Here is a 21,046-nt window from a genome sequence, read left to right as displayed (position 1 = left end):
TATAGATGATAGACCTAAGAGATTTGTCTTAAGTTATGGTCATACGACAAGGAGAGGGGAAGTGACCTAATTTGTCAACAAGATGAAAGAATGAAGCACTCACATAAAGAAATGTAAGTTTATATATGATGGTTTGCTTTGCAGGTTTCCTGGGACCACAGCACAAGCCAGACACTCACATGATGCAAATTACTTATGTGGATAAATAATAGATATGCACATATCACAAGATATTTTAACAAAATCTATTTAGCAACAATTTGCTAGTAATACATTATGAATAATCATAATTCTTCATTGACTTGTGTCCTACCGAGTCTCAGTCCTGCTTTCTGACAGCCAGCTCCTTAATGAATTACCAAGGACAGTAGGAAGCAGCCGCCAGAAGATGCTGCTTGTGAAATTTACCCTCTTGAAAACACTTTGATCATGTCTCTTCCCTAATTACAAACCTTTACTGGCCCCTCTTTGACATTGACAACATCCTGAACTCCTAAAGAGGGAAAAATTTGTCCTTAATTAACTAGCCCAGTCCATCTCAGACACTCTCCCCTAAAAACTCTGGTCACGTTAAGCTCACTGTCCTCTCAACTCCTGTGCACCTTTGCATAAGCTGTTCTCTTTACTCAGAATGCTCTCCTTCCTCTTTGTCTTCTTAATAACATGGGCTATTGCAAAATGACAACTTACCACTGTCAATCTTATCCAGATCACTTAAAATAGTTGTTTGTTGAAGGAGCTATACCACTTAAACTCAGGAAATGTACTGCAATATATCTGCATTTATCCATCCATTCCTTTGGAAACCTGATCTTATTATGTCTCCCCTTTTACAGGCAGGCTTGGTTAAGTTCAGCATGTTATTCTAAAGATTTTTTGTCCTTGATTAGCTTAAATCAAATCGTTGGCAATCAAGTCTCTCATTTTCAAGTCTCACCACAAGTATCATCTAGACTCTTTTACTAGTAATTCCACAGATCTTCATTCATACTTGGGGTACAGCACTTCCAATGAGATATATAATTGATCTGTTTGCATATCTGCCTCTTTCAGGCTGGATAGAGATTCCTGTATTCGCCTTTGTATCCTCAGCTCTAGCACAGGGTCTCATACATAATTGTTGTTCAATACATGATATCCTTAGATTCAAACTCCTGTCCAGTGACATTGGACACTACACAATTTGCTCTTAATCATTCATTTAATCTTTCAACTAAAATAAACTGAGCATGTACTATGTGTCAGACATTAGGAATACAAAGACTAATAATACATCATGCCTACCTAGTTCTAAAATCCAGAAAAAAGAAGTAATCTTATACCTTGCAATTGAGAGGGTTTTCTAAGACACTCATGAGAATTTGATTTAAAAAATAGGACAATAAGGATTGTACCTCTTTGTTAGTCTTACACAGGAAACTGCACTTCACAGACATGCAAATACTGTTTCAAAGATAAATACAGTACCTCATACATTCAGAACAGAGTTTGACAGCTGAAACACAGAAGAAATTGTTCAACATCTGCTATGTAACTGCCAAGCTCTGTGCAAAATGCTGTGAATGTAAAAACAAGACACAATATTTGCCATTATGTAAACTTGATATGTTTGGGGAAAAGTATATACACCCATGAAACTGTTACCACAGTCAATGCTGTAAACTTAACCAACACCTCCAAAAGTTTCTTCTCCTCCATTTTTGTTGTTTTCTTTTTTTCTTTTTGGTAAGAACATTTAACATAAGCTCTACCATCTTAGCAAATTTTAAAATATACAATACAGTATTGTTATTCATACATTTTTGTACAGTATATCTCCAATATCTACTCATCCTACATAAATGAAACTTTGCAACCTTTGACCAACATCACCCCATTCTCCCACCCCTGGTCCCTGACAACTGCCATTCTACTCTCTGCTTCTATTAGTTCGAATATTTTAGATTTTACATATCAGTGAGATCATGCTGTGTTTGTCTTTCTGCGTCTGGCTTATTTCACTTAACATACTGTCTTCCAGGTTCATCCATATTATCACGGATAGGAGACTTTCCTCCTTTTTATGGGCCAAATAATATCCCAGTGTGTGTATGTGTGTGTATCTATAGCTACATCTATATCCATGTATGTGTGTGTGTGTGTGTGTGTATATATATATATATACATACACATATATAATGTTTTCTTTGTCCATTCATTTGTCAATGGATGCAGGTTGTTTCCATATCTTGACTACTGTGAATAATGCTGCAATGAATATGGGAGGATGGATATCTCTTCAAGATACTGATTTAATTTACTTTGGATATATACCCAGAAGTGGGATTGCTGGATCAAATGGCAATTTTATTTTTAATTTTTTGATAAATCTCCATATTGTTTTCCATAGTGGCTGTACCAATTTACATTCCCACCAACAGTGTACAGAATTCCTTTTCTCTACATTCTCACCAACATTTGTTCTCCTTTTTTTTTTTTTGATAATAGCCAGTCTAGAATGTAAGAGGTGATATCTCACTAGTTTTCGTTTACATTTCACTAATGACTAGTAATGTTGTACACATTTTCATATACCTATTGATTATTTTGTATGTCTTCTTCAGATAAATGTCGGTTCAGGTCCTTTGCCCATTTTTAAATCAAGTCATTTGTTGTTGTTTTCTGTTGAGTTGTAGGTATTAAAGTCTAAAACATTTTCCCCCATTCCCTAGGCTGCCTTTTCATTTTGTTAACTGTTTTCTTTACTATGCAAAAGCTTTACATTTAATGTAATCCTACTTGTTTATTTTTTGTTTTTTGCCTGTGTTTTTGGTGTGATATCCCAGAAATCATTGCCCAGTCCAATGTCTGCAAGCTTTTTCCTCTATTTTAAGACTTTTATTGTTTCCTGTTCTACATGTAAGTATGTAAGTATTTAATCCATTTTGAGTTGATTTTTGTATATGGAGCCCACTTTCATACTTTACATGTGGATATTTAATTTTCCCAACACCATTTACTGAATAGATTATCTTTTCCTCATTGTATATTCTTGGCATCCTTGTCAAAGATCGGTTGGCCATATATGTGTGGGTTTATTTCTGGGATCTCTATTCTGTTTCATTGCCCCATAGATCTGTTTTTATTCCAGTACCATACTGTTTTGATTACTGTAGCTTTGTAATATGTTTTGATGTAATAGAATATGATACCTCTGGTTTTGTTCTTAGTGCTCAAAATTGCTTTGGCTATTTGGAGTCTTTTGTAGTTTCAAGTAAATTTTAGGATTCTTTTTTCTATTTCTGGAAAATTGCCAGTGGGATTTTGATAAAGATTGCATTGAATCTGTAGATTGTTTGGGGAAGTATGGACATTTTAACAATATAAGTTCTTCAAATCCATGAACACAGCATGTCCTTCTATTTATTTATATCTTTTAAATTTTATTTCATCAATGTTTTGTAGCTTTCAATGTACAAGTCTTTCACTTACTTGGTTGAGTTTATTTCTAAGTACTTTATTCTTTTAGATGCTATTATAAATAGCTTTTAAATTTCCTTTATGGATAGGTTGTTTAGTGTATAGAAACACAACGAATTTTTGCATATTAATTTTGTATTCTGTAATGTAACTTTGCTGAGTTCACTTATTAGTTCTAACAGTTTTTTTTTTGTGGCATCTTTAGGATTTTCTACATGTAAGGTCATGTTATGTGCATGATATAAGATGTTTTACTTTTCCTTTCTGGATTGCTCTTGCTAGGACTTTCAATACTATATTGAATAGATGTGGTGAGAGTGGACATCCTTGCCTTTTTCCAGGTCTTAGAGAAAAAACTTTCAGGTTTTTACCATTGAGTATGATAGTTGTAAGAAATACACTTTTAATTCATTAACTATAAATGCCTGTTTCAAAATGATGTTAGCAGTATAGGCAATTATATTCATATAAAATTTAAATTTAGATTATAAAAAGCTAATTGTTGTCTAGAGATTAATATAGGTTAAACAAAAACCCACCTTAGACACCATTAATGTCTCTGTAAAACATACTCACATTTGCCACTCAGAAAGAACAGCGATAGAATTCAATTTAACACCCAAAGCGCTTTCTCCTCTTCTTGCCATTCCAACACATTCTGCCACTCTTTTTCATTATGGTATCTACAGCCCACAAAGCTGCTTGGGTATTGTTATAACAGCTTCGCAACTTTTTACATTGGTTTGGAATCAGAAACAACATAATTTAGAAGCAAATTCAGTAAATTTTCACTATCATTTACTCATTCTAACTGAAGTCTTGCTGCTGCTTGATCTGTGACTTTTACAATGGTTGCTGTTTTATTTCTTTGCTTTTGCATTACAAATTTATTTTATTATTTGAAATTGATGCATTCTAACATTACCTTTTGTAAAGCAGACAATTTTATTTCTGATTTGCTGTCAATATCTCCACTCATCGATTTGTCTACATGGATAAGTTATTCTGAACATAATAATGATATATATAGTTCAATGTGCAATTGAACTATAAAATCTTTAATTGATGTCTAGTGCCATATTAAATAAAAATTAATGATTTATCAATCATTTGAACATTTGAACAGTTTAACACTTTCTAAAATAAATATAGATCAATTAGAGACATGAAACAACTAAACTTCCAGAGAAAATTACAATTAATATCACAGGTTAATTGGGTGAGATTGAGTTGCTAGCATTCCACTCAATTTAAAATTGGGATTTATTTCTTCAAAATTGCTTAGACATACATTTTGTTTTTATCTGATCATCTATAAGTACATGTACATACAAAGATCTCCCAAGGAAAAGTTTTGGGTTGTTTTGCATGCATTGTATTTTTTATACTATCCAGGATACTTAGTCCATAATAATCAAAAGCATATTTGTTAATATCAAACTATCATTTTAATATGATATGAATTACATAAAAATACAGACTAATGAGAAAAGCAAAGTCAAGATCAACCACAAGTAAGTCCATTTCTGTCCGCCCAGTCACGAAGAGCCATGAAATCTAAAGTACCATATCACTTCAGCTCTCTGTGCCTGTTCAAAGTAAGCCAGGTTATTCTTTCATCCAGCATTAGCATTTTGAACCTTTAAGGTTTCTGTAGTTCTGTGACACATTTATTGAATATTGAAGAGGAAGAAAGGCTCAGCAGAAAACCACTGTTGTTTTAAGTTTTACTGAGGTATAATTCACATGTAATCAGCAGCACATATTTAAAATGTTAAATTTGATAAGTTTTGACATCCATGAAACCATCACCACAGTCAAGATAGTGAACATATTCATTACCCCAAAAAGTTTCCTCATGCTTCTTTGTAATCCCTCTCTCCCTTGTTTTCTTCTACTCATTCCCCTTTTCCCAACCAGATCTGCTTTTTATCACTGGAGATTATTTTACATTTTCTAGAGGTCTATATAAATGGAATCAAACAACATGCACTTTTTTTTGTCTGGCTTTTTTCAGTAAGTATATTTATTTTAAGATTCATCCAAACTGTTTCATATATAAATATTTTTTAAAAATTATATTGCTAAGTAACTTTCCATTTATGGCCATACCACAATATATTTATTCATTCATCTGTTGATGTTTATGTTATTTTCAGTTTCTGACTATTACAAATAAAATGGCTATGAGCATACATGAATAAGTGTTTGTGTAAACATAAGCTTTTTTCCCCCTTAGATAAATTCATAGGAGTAGAATGACTGGATTATATGGTAGGTGTGGTGACCTTTTTAAGAAATTGCTAAACTGTTTTCCAAACTCTATACCATTTTAAATTTCCACACACAAAAAAGTATGAATGTTCTCGTTTCTTCACATCCTCACCAACTCTTAGTATAGTCATTCCTTAATTGTAGACATTCTACTAGGGCTATAGTGGTATCACATTGTGGTTTTGATTTGCATTTCCCTATAACTAATGATACTGTGTGTCATATCATATGCTTCTTTGCCATCCATATATCTTTGGTGAAAGGTCTGTGCAAATATTGTACACACGTTTTAATTGGGTTGTTTGATTTCTTATGGTTGAGTAAAAGTGCACTTCTTGCAAGCAAAATATAGTGTTTTTTTTTATTTCTACTCTGACAATCTCTGCCTTTTATTTGGGGCAGTTACAATATTTACATTTAATGTGATAGTTGATACTGTAAGGCCTAGGTCTATCACCTTGCTGTTTGTTTTTGCTCTGTCCCATGTGTCCTTTGTTCCCCCTTTTCTCTTTTACAGTCTTCTTTTATATTAATTATATTTTTAAAATTCTTTGTTTATTAGGTGTAGTTATTTTGATGTGGTTTGTGTTATTATTGCTCCCATTTTAGTGGTTGTTTACTGCATATTACTAGCTTACCATTGTCTATCTTCAAGCAATATTATACTACTTCATGTACAGTACAAGAGCCTTACACTAGTCAATTTCATTTTTCTCTTCCTAGTCTTCATGTTATTGTTGACATACATTTTACTTATTTACATTTTATAAATTTCAGAATGCATTATAATTAGTTTTAATACTCAGTTATCTTTTTAGAAGATATAACTATAAAGGAAAAAATGTCAGGTATTTACTCTTAGGGTTATCGTTTGTGGTGCTTACCAGTCCTTTGTGTAGATCCATAATACCATGTGATACCATTTGTCTGACTGAAGGACATATTTTAACATTTCTTGTAGTGATGATCTGCTAGCTATAAGTTCTTCCAATTTCACTTTTTAAAAAATGAGCTATTGTACTAGGTCTAGCAGTTTAAAGGTGTTTTTCCTTTCAGCACTTTAAGGATGTTTCTCTCCTGTCTGCTCACTTACATTGTTCCTGTTGAGAAATCTGTTATACATATCTTTATTCCTCTATGGATAGTGTTTCTTTTTCCTTGAGCTGCTCATAAGATTTTCTCTTTATCACTAGTCTTGAACAACTTGTTTATTGTGTCTTGGTGTTGTTTCTTCATTTTGTTTTGTATTTATAGATTTTAGTTGTCTCAAATTTGAAAATATTTTGGCGATTATTTTTCTATTCATTCCCCCTACCCCTTGGCACTCAGGGACTCCAACTACATCTGTACTGGGCCACTTGAAGTTGTTTCACAGCTCTCAGATGCTCTGTTAAGATTTTTAAAATTTGTTTTAGTCTCTATGATTCATTTCTGATAGTTTCTATTGCTGTGTCTTTAAATTCACTAATCTATGGCCGGGCGCGGTGGCTCATGCCTGTAATCCCAGCATTTTGGGAGGCTGAGGCGGGTGGATCATGAGGTCAGGAGATCGAGACCATCCTGGCTAACACGGTGAAACTCCATCTCTACTAAAAATACAAAAAAAAAAAATTAGCTGGGCGTGGTGGCGTGCGCCTGTAGTCCCAGCTGCTCCAGAGGCTGAGGCAGGAGAATGGCGTGAACCCCAGAGGCAGAGCTTGCAGTGAGCTGAGATCACGCCACTGCACTCCAGCCTGGGTGACAGAGCAAGACTCCGTCTCAAAATAAATAAATAAATTCACTAATCTTTTCTTCTGCAATGTCTAACATATCATTAATCCTATCTAGTGTGTTTTTTAATTTCACTAATTGTAGTTTTTATTCCTAAAATTTTAATTTGAATATTTTGATTAGTACTATGCCTCTACTTAATTTTGAAGGACATGGAGTATATTTATAATACCTTTTAAATATCTTTGTTATTTCTAACGTGTCAGTTCTGTGTCAGTTTTAATTGATTGATTATTCTACTTATTAAGGGTCATGTTTTCTTGCTTCTTTGCATGCCGGAATATCTTTCGTTGGAGGAAAACATTGTGAGTTTTACCTTTTTGAGTGCTGGGCATTTTTATATTCCTATAAATACGATTGAGCATTGTTCTGAGATGCAGTTAAATTACGTGAAAACAGTTTGATTTTGGGGGAATCTCACTTTTACGATTTGATAGACATGTCAGAAGCAGTGCTAGGTAAAGGTCTAATTATTTCCCACTACTGAGGCAAGACCTTCTTGAGTACTCTACACAGTGCCCCATGAATTACGAAAATTTCCACTTTGGCTGGTGAAAATATGAACTTTTCTCAGCTGTTGCGAATGTCAGGCACTGTTCTTTCTAATTCGTTCAGGTAATGTTTTTCCTGGCCTCAGGTAGTTTTCTCACATGTGAGCACTGACTGGTACTCTACTATAAGTCAGAGTTTGTTCGCTGCCTATTTCCTGGATTCCTTTTTTTGGTGCAACTCTCTTTTTGTAAACACTCTGTCTTCTGAATTCCAGCTACTTGGGCATCCTTGGATCCTTAGTTCCCTGTTCTCAACCTAGGGAATCTGCTGGAATCTACCAGTGATCCCCACCCCTGTGTCATGACCTGAAAATGCTCTTAAGGAAATAATCTGGGGCAAACATAATGTTCACCTTGTTTATTTTCTCTCTCTGTGGTATCACTCTCCTGCACTGCCTGATAGCCACTGTCCAGAAAACCATTGTTTCATATATTTTGCTGTCTTTTTAAATTTGTTTCAAACAGCATGATAAATCCATTCTTGTTTTTCAATTTTTGCCAGAAAGCAGAAGTCACTGTCACAAAATTTTGCAGCCAAAAAAACAAAACAAAACAAAACAAACCTTGTTTGTAGAAATCTTATTTATCCCTTTCTAGATTTTTAGAAACATTTTCTATTTAACATATGGCTTCAGTGTGATGTTTGTATACTCCTCAAATCTATACATTAGAATCCTCTTTCTCACAGTGATGGTATCAGGAGGAGGGACTTGTAAGAATACTACTAATTGACTTCTGTCAACACTGCCATTTGAAAGATGATAATAGCAATAACAATAATAAATGGATATTGAATGCTTGCCATAATGAGATATAATCAGACTCATAAATCCAGCTCAGAGACTAGGCTATTTAGTGCCTACTTGACAAAAAGGGCTGATTAGTAATAATATTAGTTAATGCTAAAAACATATATTATCCACCAGACATTACTGTAATTCTTGACATATATTTACTAATATGATATCTATAATTACTCTATGGGAATATTGTGTTTCTATATTCATTTTACAGGTAGGGTAACCAAGGCATCAAGAAGTTAAGTTGTTTCTCCAAGGTCTCTCACCTAGTAAATGACAGAACCAAATATGAGCCCAGCAGTATTATTCCAGAGTACTCCTCTTATAATAATCTCTCCCAATTAGCCTTTAAATTTGTTTAAAAATGAAAATCAGGGATTATCACAGCTCTGTGCATGTAGGAGTTCAATTTTTCTTGAAGATGCAAAGAAAATCTCTGAACTATTTTTGCAGCAGTACTCATATGCATGCAGGGAAAATATTGGGTATAGCCCAATATTCTGTCATTAAGTTCTCTTGCCAAAGTTCTTTAGTCTGTTTTAGGACAGAAATGATTTCAAAATGCTGAGTGGTGGATTGTCCATTTAGTGCTGTCTGATAAAATGTTCTGTGATTATCTAAATGTTTCTATCTGTAGCATCCAATAGCCAGTAGACATTAATGGGCATTGAACCCTTGAAATGTGAATAGTGTAACTGATAAATGAAATTTTTAATTTAGTTTAACTTTAGTTAAATTTAAATAAAACAGTCACAGGTGGCTAAGTATTACTGTATTGAGCAGAGTAGATCTATGATGGAGAAGTTTCCACTTGTCATCACAAAGGCCAGCACAAAAAAGCTTTTGTAAGATACTAATTAAAACCTATGAGAACCAAAATAAAGCTCTTCTAGCCACTCTCTATGATTTCATTCCACCCACTCTTCCTCTTCCCTCTTCCCTGCCAGACAAAACACACACAACATAAACACACGCATAACACACATAGACACAGACTCTCTGTCTCTCTCTCTCTGTCTCTCTCTCTATCACATCAGAAAAATAGTTATGTCCTGAGTAGTATGTCCTGGACTTCTGTGTTGACCAGGACTTGCTACTGTTGTTTTCTCTGCCTGAAATGCCCCGCCCCCCCGCCCCGGACTTGCAAATGCCTCCTTCCTTCTCAAAATCTCATCTTTCCTTTCTTGGTCCCCTGAGTCCCCTTAACAGAATTGATTGTTACTGTGTTCCTAGGTGTGATGGTTAATTGTATGTGTCAACTCGCCTGTGCCATGGTGTGCTCAGAGTAAACATTATTTCTGGCTGTGTCCATTGGGGTATTTCCACATGAGATTAGCATTTCAATCAGTGGACTCAATAAAGTAGATGGTTGTCACTGGTATAGGTTGGCATCATCCAACCTGTTGAAGGCCCAAATAGAACAATAACAAAAAAAAAAATGGAGGAAGGAGAAATGTTTCCCTTTTGCTTCCTGCCTGATTGCCTGAGCTATCAGTCTTCTCCTGCACTTGAACTGAGATTTACACCTTCCGCCCCCCCTGGTTCTCAGGCCTTCAGAATCGGACTGGAATTATACCACTGGCTTTACTGGGTCTCCAGCTTGCAGATTATGAGACTTTTCAGCCTCCATAATTGTGGAAGCCAATTCCTCATAATTTCTCTCTCTAGAGAACTCTGACTAATACACTAGCTATAAATGACCTCTGTGATTTAAAATTAATTTTTTATCAACTGAGGATGGATTGCTGGATTAGTAAAAATAAGAGAACGGGGACTAGAAGACCACAATCCAAACTGATATCACAGAACTGCACAGGGCATGAAATGTCCCTGGTAGCACGTCAACCAATCATGTTTGGTAACAATCTCGGCTTTGCTTCAATTATTCAAAAGATGACTAGTACATATTACTTTTGACAGTGTTGCTGTATTTCCTTCAGTTTAGCAATGAGAATTTGTGTTACAAATGCACCTCATCATCTTGCATAAAACATAAAACCTCCAGTTTGGGGCTTTTTAGTAGAAAACAATGGCACGCAAGATACTGATATGACTCCTGTGAATGAGTTGACCTCAGGAGCCTAACTTTACTCTGATGCTATTCAGTATGCCCAAGGTATCCACATAGTTTGCAAGGATAAGGCAGACTACAAAAGAATTCTTTAAAAGTGCCTTCCAAGAAAAGTGCAAATATTAAATTTGAATATCTCTCACTACTAATGGGAAGTCAAGATGCACCCCTCAGATAAAAAGAGCTTGCTATTCACCTGGAGTAGTGCAGTCAGTTGAGAGCCTCCTGCTCTAGTGCCCTCAGAAGACTGGATAGCTCCAAGCCAATGCCTGGGTATGATGTACCAGGGCCTGGCCATCTGTCCCTTATGCAGAGCTCCTCCTCTGTCAGTGTTTGCACCAGAGCTCTCTTTGGCTTGGCCGAGGTTTTGTCAGTACTATACTTATTGCCCTTCGAGGCTAGTCATACCCAATCCTCCTTCCTTCCTATTCTCCTTTCCACAGGGATCAGACTTACATCACAGTCTGAGTCTTTCCCTGTCTATTCCTACTCCCTTTTCACCTTTATCTTTCACTGGAATTACTTTTGATTAATTTCTTGCTCTTCTAATTAGATTTTGGTGTCTGTTTCCCAGGAGACATAAACTGATAGAATTAGATCCAATTTTAGAAACAGGAATCAGGCCTATAGAAGCACAGGACTTGCCTCCATGGCCTCTCCATCTGCTTCTAGGTTGAATCAGGAAGAGGAACATATATTGTTTATTGGTTTTCATTCATTTTTTCTTTAAAAGTTGGTCTTTTGTGGAACTGTGTTCCAGAAACAGAAATAGGTTCAACTACTGCCAAGAACTTTTTTCTCCTACTTGATCCATAAAGTAAAAAAAGTAATAGGTCACTGTAACAGGCAAAGTAGGATTATCTAGTTTTGCTATGCCAGTAAGAACGAATTAAGACAATTTTTTTCCAATAGGAACATACACAAATATAAATCCATATAAATGTGTATAATTTTTCTATTGCCTAAAAAAGATCTATAATTCTGTTTCTTAGCATATATGCTTCCCACTAGACCAAACACAAATTTGAAAGGAAAAAATATTCTGGAATTATCTCTTTTTTGAAAAACATATGAAATATTTATGCTTAGGCCAATCATAAGAAAAATCCTAAATTCAAATGCAGAATTCTCTAAATTCTTTGGCTTATTGTAGAAACAACTAGAACATCCTGATATTCAGAAGTTTGGCTTTGTAGAATGATGATACCTCAATTAAATCTAACCATCCTGTGGAAATTTAGATTATACTTGGTAGTAAATCATAATTCTGTGAAGACATTACAAAACTTATAAAACTATATGATTTTTTTCACATATTAAAATAAGTAAGAAATCGGTTTAAACTTATTTGAACTCCTTTTCTGAAAGGACCTTTAGAGGTTGTTTTTAAGCCACCACCAACACTGGCTTTATTGTTTTAAAGCTATTTATCAGCATTTAATGGAAAAAATGAAAAACAGAGTTACCTTTATTGCTCACAAATTACCTCTAAATTATTTAGTTTATTTTTAAAGGTAAAATCCCTCCTCAAATAACAAATATCCATCATATATATCTTTATCACCCCTGAGAGGCTATAAATAGATACTGGCAGATTATGAAGACTTGTTAATGAGGAATTACACACCAGAAACTCCAAGACAGACCTGGAGGACATAAAGTTCCACAACATGACCAGATCAAGTGGTGAAAGATCAACAGCCATAGTGAGGGGCTTGGGAGAGATCCCGGGACATCTGGGTGCTAAACCTGCCTCTGCCATCTTGGAGAAGTTCTTGAACTTTCTGGGCCATTTTTTCACTCAGACTGTGAGAGGACAGGTTTTCAGGATGTCTAAGGTTCATTCCTGAATTAACAAGGCTACTTCCCTTGGATAAGAATAGCCAAGGGTGAACCATAAATATTTCCAACGTGTAAAGTTGGAGCATAAAGAAAAACCTAAACAGTCTTTCCCTCCATCTTCTCACAGAAGATTGATTTAGAAAAAATTAATCTTCAAGTACAAATGAAAAGATGTTTAACTAGTCATAAAACCTGCAAGTGTGATTAAATGGAAGCAAGCAGTTGAACACAAATTGGGATGCTTTGCACCTTTCTCAATCTTTAATCTGCACTTTACACACCAGATTCAGGGCCTCCACCAGAGGGGTCATCAAAGACCTAGGGATTACAACAGAAGGTTTTCAGTAAGAAGGCTCTTAGTTTTTCACTACAATACACTTGCATGCACATGCTAGTCAAATAAATTCAGCCCATTTGACTAAACAGAATATTTCTCTTACTTTTTTTTTTTTTTTTTTGAGACAGAGTCTTGCTGTGTCGCCCAGGCTGGGATGCAGTGGCATGATCTCAGCTCACTGCAACCTCTGCCTCCCGGGTTCAAGCGATTCTTCTGCATCAGCCTCCCAAGCAGCTGGGACTACAGGTGCATGACATCATGCCCAGATAATTTTTGTATTTTTAGTAGAGACTGGGTTTCACCATATTGGTCAGGCTGGTCTTGAACTCCTGACCTCAGGCGATCCAGCCACCTCAGCCTCCCAAAGTGCTGGGATCATAGACGTGAGCCACCGGGCCTGGCCTAGAATGTTTATCTTCTGAGCTACTATTTCAAACACATAGAACTTTTCCATTTCTAAGACCACATAAAATGTTCTCTTTTAATCTGGAAGACATGTCACTATCATCGTTGATACAGCATCTACTCAGTTACACGCCTGATTTTCAAAAGTCAAACCCATGTTGCGATCATTACACAAGAAAGGAATTGCAGATAGGGAAGAGTGAAGATGTGGAATATTATCTCTGAAGAAACCTAGATTAAACTTTGTATGTCATATTCATTTTAGTCAAATTATAGGCCTTTAATAATCCAACTTGAACACAGCTGGGAGCGTCCTTCTCATTAATCTAGGTCTGATGATATGTGCAAAGCCATACTATTGAAGGGAAGAAATAAGAAGACTGGCAATTGAAACATAATAAACGAAGTGCCATAAGAAGAAATACCTAAAATCCAGTTTGAGGAGATGAAGAAAGCAAGATATGAATGGGAACCTGAACAATGAGGGGAGTAGCTAGATTTTGGTGGGGTTTGGGGGAAAGGGGAGAACACTGGGTCAGAACAGTATTTGTAAAGGTTCCAGAAGCACAAGAGATCAGAAAGTATTTAGGACTAAGTATAGAGTTTGGGAGAATGGGAGCAGATAACGATGAATAGAAAGATTGGAGAGGCAAGTGGGACCAGATCATGATGGAAGGACATGTTCGTTGAAACTCCATTTCCAAACACTTTTCACCTATATCTTCATTTTATCTCCACAACAAACATGCTTAGGAAGCATATTGTCATTTTCTTTTTTTGATTTTTTTTTAAGACAGGGCCTCATTCTCTCACCCATGCTGGAGTGCAGTGACATGATCGTAGCTCACTGTAATTTCAGACCTCTTGCTTCAAGTGATAGATCCTCTCACTTCAGCCTCCCAAGTAGCTAGGACTACTGGCATGAGTCATCACACCCAGCTATTTTTATTTTTTTATTTTTTTTTTTTTTGTAGAGACAGAGTCTTGCTATGTTGACCAGGTTATACTGACATTTTTATAAAAGTAAAATGTAAAAGTACTTTTTAATAAAAGTAAAAAGTAAAAGTAAAGTGATTTGCTAACATTTCTTTAACAAGTGTGCTCTATATTCTATTCATAATACTATCTCCTGTAGATTAAAATGTTAAAACGTGGCTGGGAGGAATGTTGATAGCAAGTGTTCTCTTGCCATTCATTCTGCAACTCACAAGTTCCTCCTAAGCCACACACTTCCACACCCATCTGCATCACCCATTAGAAAATTCATCCATGGCTTTTATAGGATTTAAGCCTTAGACTGATTCCCTAGGGGGTCGTTGGCAGAAATAAAAAGTGACTCATTGGACAGAATTAGCATCCCAGGATTCTTGCTTCTATTTTTAATGGTATTAGATCCAGAGAATTCAAGTTATTAATGACAAACTTCATGGGCAAGTTAACCAAGTAAGAATGACAAACAAAATTTTCTCTGGAGTATAAATTGCACAGTCACCAACAACTTGGCAAGGTGTTAGGAGCAAAATTTGTACAACAGTTGAGTAATGTGGTGACTTGGCAGTCCTCTCCATATGAGTGACTTGTCACTGGCTGTGACATATACTAAGCTAAATCTAGATAGAAGAGGCTTTTAAGTAATATAAAATTGATAGTTGAACTCTGACTGGGTCTTAGCATTTATTTCTCATTTGTCCAAAATTCATTTTTTCAGTCAGATGAAACAATGCCCAAGACATTGAAAGTCAATATGTGTTGAAAACAGGATTATTAATTTTTGATCAAGTAAAATCCATGTTTTCATGTCTTCTCAATACTTCCTAGGCACTCTTGAGTTGGGAAGCATAAACAGTATTGAAAATAATGAGTTAAAAAAAATCTAGGACACAAATCCAGATATTCAGTTTTGTTGAGATTTCTTACAGTGATCTGTACTCCATGGCATAGTTTAAATATATCACGGTTTTGCTATTGGAAGTCTGGTAAGCTTCCCATCTGGACAGGTTTTGGAAATCATATTATGTATTAGGCAAAATATGACTATATGATACTACATTTTAATTAAAGATTAATGGGCATATTAAAAGTTCCTCAAAGTTAGGCTAGAAATATATCTCAAATTACCCTAAGCAAACAGACAGAAAGGAGGAAATTTATCATCTTAAGTAAGTGGGCAGTCTGTCATGGGTCAGGTACAAATAGATTGAGGAGACCATGCAGTGTCATCAGGCTCTCTTCTTCAACTCTGGATCTGCTTGCCTTGATGTGCTCTTCATTCATAGGTTGATATTGTTAGGTTTTGGGTCCCCTAAAAAATCTCTCCTTGAATTATAATCCCCATAATCTCCATAATCCCCATGTGTCAAGAGAGAGACTAGGTGGAGGTAGTTTAATCACTGGTGTGGGTTCCCCCATGCTGTTCTTGTGATAGTGAGTTCTCATGAGATCTGATGGTTTTATAAGGTGCTCATCCCCCTTCTCTCAGCACTTCTCCTTCCTGCTGCCTTGTGAAGAAGGTGCCTTGCTTCCCCTTTGACTTCCACCATTATTGTAAGTTTCCTGAGGCCTCCCATGCCATGCTGAACTGGAGTCAGTTAAACCTCTTTCCTTTATAAATTACCCAGTCTCAGGCAGTTTGCTATGGCAGTGTGAAAACGGACTAATATACAGATTTTCCAAGTCTTGGCAAAACAGTGCCTCTGAGCTCCATTATTCTTACAGCTGCAGATTACAGTGAAAGCAAACACTGCTCAACCTGGCAATTAGAATTACAACCTGATTTGAGCTACCTGCCCATCCTTGATCACAGTTTGGAGAGGAATAATGAGCACTTGACTGACCTGGTTGATTGACCCTGAATTTAGTTGACCTTGAAGTAGGAAATGGGTTGCTTCTCCAGAAGAAAAAGGTGCAGAGCAAGTAAAAATAAATAAATAAATATCTTGCAGATGTCTTCTCCACAGGCAAATCAAATACAGAAAACATTTCTCTTTTGGTAGCCAAAATATCTTGCAGATGTCATCTACACAGGCAAATCAAATACAGAAAACATTTCTCTTTTGGTAGCCAAAATAGATAAGCATCTTTAGAAAACACTTTTTCACAACATTTTCTACATATTTGAAGAATATGTTATTATGCTATTAGAAAGGAAAAGATCATCTTGCCCTTCTACCAACACAAATTGCTTAAAATCACAAAATGTTTTCCCAGTAACCAAACTATGAAAATACATTTTAATGGACTTAGTTACTTTAAATTAAAGTAACTGTGAGTTAACATATTCTCTGCAGTGAAAACAAAAACAAAACTTTGCTCATAATATATCTTAATGGAAGTTAATTAGCTGACACAGCTGGCAAAGAAAACAAATTAAGAAACAGAATGACATTTAGGCAGCTAACTAAATTAAAAAGCAGGTCTCTGTTTCTGGAACCTATCATTGTGCTATATGACCCCAAGCTCTCAAGCTTATTGCTAAAAATCCCTAGTATCGTTTGAAACTTTCTTTCCCTCAGATACTTTTAATAAAATGTTGACAAATTCATCTCTGTACACAACTTAGAAAAAAACCCTTTATTCCATGAGTGCTCAATAAATAGATGTTTACTTGTAATCTGTTGTTCTAATGGCTGACTATGGGATTGGCGGCAGGGAAAAAGCAGGCAGGGGCAGCGGGAGGAGGGAGAACAGGCTGCGAAGACAGGAAACAGTCAGTGTTTCATGTTAGACCTTAAAAACAAAAGAAAGGAATTCTGAAAACTGGCACAGTTATCACATTATAAACAAAAGGCCTTCCCAAGCAGATTGTGTAAAAGGCATTTCACAAGTTAAACAATTCCCCTACTGCCATGGTTGTGAAAGAGCAAAGACTAAAAAAGGAAACAGTCTACGTTCTTTCTCAACTGGTTAAGGCAGATACTCTCAGAATCTTTGAGGCTGAATCTTTCTCGTATGAGTTGATTCCGTAACATTCCCTCTAATTTCTATTCATTCTAGAAGTGTGATTTGGAATCTCTTCCTTATGAAATTAAAAGGAGTTTTATTTCTTAACACAATTTGATGCCATCTTTTGACTTAATTGGGCCATACTATGGGCTTTGACTTAATTGGGCCATACTATGGGCTTTTCCCACTCAAAAAGTGAGGTCCGTAGAGCTAGAGGTTGGAGAGCTGCCCAGAGAGAGGATTTGATTGCTTCAGGGTGGGCTTTCTCACCCATTCCTTCTTCACTGGATAGATCTGATCATATTGAAGTGTTATTTCCCTCTACCTGAGCTTCTCTAATTAAAGACTGGTTTCTGGATCAGAAATATGATCGGTGCACACCACTTCTTCCTATGGAGGGTGTTTGGCATATATGCGTTTTGATAATTACATTTATCTTTGATTCTGACAACAGGCAGTCAGCTGCTTAGATATAAAAAGAACCCATAATAACCTATTCACAGAGCTGCAAATGCACAGAGCTGCAATGCAGCTCCATTGGTTTGTTCCATTGTCTAGACCTTCCACTTACCCTGCCTGTCCATTCCCCTAGACCCACTTCAGTGGACAATGGGCACATGGTGCATGAGGAAGAAACACCTGGTTGAGACCCACGGGAAAGGCCTGCACTGACCAGAGGAACTGAGAGACTATCAGCCTCTGGGAAGGAGCTCGTGCGCTTTGGAACAGAGAATTCATTTAAAACATAATGGAGACAGGTAAGAAAGAGGGGAGAAAAAATGAAAAGTTGTCTTTGCCTGGCTCTGCTTCTGCTGGTTTTACTACATCCTGCAGCGAGGGGTGGGGAAGTCAAAAGCACCTGTGTTGTCTCAGTCAAGCCTAGAACTGAAGCTGCCTAACATCAAACCAATTGTCCAGGACCAGCATTTCCAGCACTTCCAGTTGTCCATATCTGCACTTCCAGGAGTAAACAGGCAACTGAAATGCAAGTTTGTCGGCAAAAATCCTGGGAAACAAGTTCCTGGTAGAACAATGGCTAGATCAGGGGATCACTTCTGTGTCTGTATTACAGTGAGGTGCTAATAGTCACAACCCAAACCACGAGAGCTTTTCAACCCAAAATCATAGCTTGAATTGCAGTGCGCAGAAAAGCATGCAGTTAATACACACTTGTTAAACTAAAAAAATGTATATTGGCCAGTATACAGGCAATTGCCTGCTCCATAACAAAGATGCCAAATTTTTGAAATATATAAATTAAAAATTATTCCTAGCTGCTGTGGTTCAAACGTAGGTGTCCCTCCAAAATTCTTATGTTGGAACTTAAAGCCCAAAGTGATTAAGAAAAGGGGCATTTGGGTGTTGATTAGGCCACAAAGGCTCTATCCTCTTGAACGAATTAATGCTCTTATAAAAGAAGTTGGGAGTGCTCTAGTGCCTTTTTGCCTTTCCCTCTCTTCTGTCATGTGAAGACAGCATTCTCGTTCCCTTTTCACTCCTTCCTCCATGTGAGGAAGTAGTGCCTACTTAAAGCAGGGAGCAGCTATCACTAGGCACCAAATGTGTCAGCACCTTGATCTTGGACTTCTCAGCCTCCAGACTGTGAGAAATAAATGTCTGTTGTTTATAAATTTCCCAGCCTGTGATATTTTGTTTTAGCAACAAACCAACACTAGCTTTAACAAGCTTCTTCTCTTAATGTTTAATATATTGTAGTTACATAATATAATTATAATTGGAAAATTGTAATATATTGTAACAGATTACTAAAGCAGACTAATAAAATGAAGAGTCTACCTGACATCACTTTTTGAGGCCATTCAGATTCCACTGACCAAATAGGATAAAAGGTCACTGTATTAGTCAAGGTTCTCCAAATAAACAGAATCAATAGAATATATACATATGTGTGTGTATGTGTGCGTATATGTATATTACATATTTATATATAGTATACGTATGTGTGTATGTACATTACATATTTTATATTATATATTTATATGATACATGTCATATATAAAAATATAATATATGAACATAATGTCTTATATATAAAATATATAATATACGATATATATTTTAAAATACATATAAATATATGGAAAGTTTACATATTATATCTATAAAATATATTATATATTTTAATATATAAATAAATAATAATGAATTAATATTACAATAAATCTGTCTTTCTCTCATTTTATACACAATATATCATAATTGTGTATAAATTATATATTTATATACTTATATATTTGTCTAATTATTATATTTTAAATAATTATAACAATATTGTTATATCTAATATACTATCCATAAATATTTATACATTTATATAAACATATAAATTAATATGTGATTTAGATATAATTAATAGATACAATTAATATATAATTTATATAAATATATGTAATATAATTATATAATTAATGTATATATTATGTATACAATGAGAAAGATTTGGTGTAATATTTATTTATATTTTTAAAATATATATAAAATTCTTTTTATATAATTATTTATTTACATATACAATGTATAAATGTATAAATCATATATAATTAATTTTATATATTAATTATATATTAATTCTGTTATGTATTATATAACATTGTATATTATATAAATTATATGTAATATATATGAAATGAGAGAGATACAGAGACACAGAGAGAGATTTATTGTAATAAATTGGCTTACATGATTGTGGAGTCTTGACAAGTTCAAAATCTGCAGGATGGGTTGGTGGGCTGAAGAGCCAATGAAGAGCTGGTATTGCAGTTCGAGTCTGAAGACAGTCTGCTGGCAGAAATCCTTCTTCCACAAGTTCATCTTTTTCTCTTAAGGCCTTCAACTGATTGGATGAGGCCCACTCACATTATGGAGAGTAATCTGCTTTACTCAAAATCTGCTGATTTAAATGGTGATCTCATCTAAAAAAAACCTTCACAGAAACATCTAAAATAATGTTTGACTAAATGTCTAGGTGGTGTGCCCTAGCTAAGCTGACATATGAAATTAACTGTGATAGTCACTTTCTCCAGTGTAAGCTATTCTGATCTTGTTTGAACCTTCAAACCCCAATTATCAATAGTCAGAGGCCAGGAAGTATTTGGAGCTGAGAGAATGTATTTTATAATTTAAAAAAATGAAACAGCTATGGAGAGTTATTTGAAATTACTAACATGTTAAGAACCTTTCCTAAAACAGGAAAACACCAATAAGAAATTAATTCCATTGAGCTTTCACTCAGGTTTCCTCAACAGTTTTGGAAGATATCACTTTTCTAGTAAAATAATCATACCAATTCCTTCCTTGTAACTGACATATATAATGATAAGATGTAGATAAATAATGTGGGTGAAGATTCCATTGACTAATTCAAACTTGCTGCTTCTGACTTAAAAGAATGTGTGGTTTATTTATGTCAGAAATTGTCAAGAAACAGCCTCTGGAATTTGGAAATATAAGATAGTTTTTTAAACATTACTTTAAAAAGATATGTATATATGTTTCACCTCTAGAATGTACTTTCTATTTTTATATGAGGATAGTTTGTCAGTGCTTGGTAGCATTAGTGTATGTAACCCAAAAG

The 21,046-nt window shown here is 35.3% G+C and overlaps 1 long non-coding RNA gene across 1 annotated transcript in view; it reads right to left on the bottom strand.

Annotated features, from left to right (window-relative positions):
- LOC129474823 (uncharacterized) overlaps nucleotides 1-20,357 on the bottom strand; it is a 29,246-nt gene extending 8,889 nt beyond the window's left edge. Inside the window, exons 1-2 of the long non-coding RNA XR_010119029.1 lie at nucleotides 20,152-20,357; nucleotides 16,344-16,525 (exon numbers count right to left, since the gene is read on the bottom strand). This is a non-coding gene — a long non-coding RNA (uncharacterized lncRNA). The remainder of the gene's footprint in view (nucleotides 1-16,343; nucleotides 16,526-20,151) is intronic.
- Nucleotides 20,358-21,046: the final 689 nt, after the last annotated feature.

Source organism: Symphalangus syndactylus, chromosome 2, assembly GCF_028878055.3.
Source record: "Symphalangus syndactylus isolate Jambi chromosome 2, NHGRI_mSymSyn1-v2.1_pri, whole genome shotgun sequence".
NCBI classification, from domain to species: domain Eukaryota; kingdom Metazoa; phylum Chordata; class Mammalia; order Primates; family Hylobatidae; genus Symphalangus; species Symphalangus syndactylus.
This window is presented reverse-complemented; position numbering and strand designations above follow the sequence as displayed.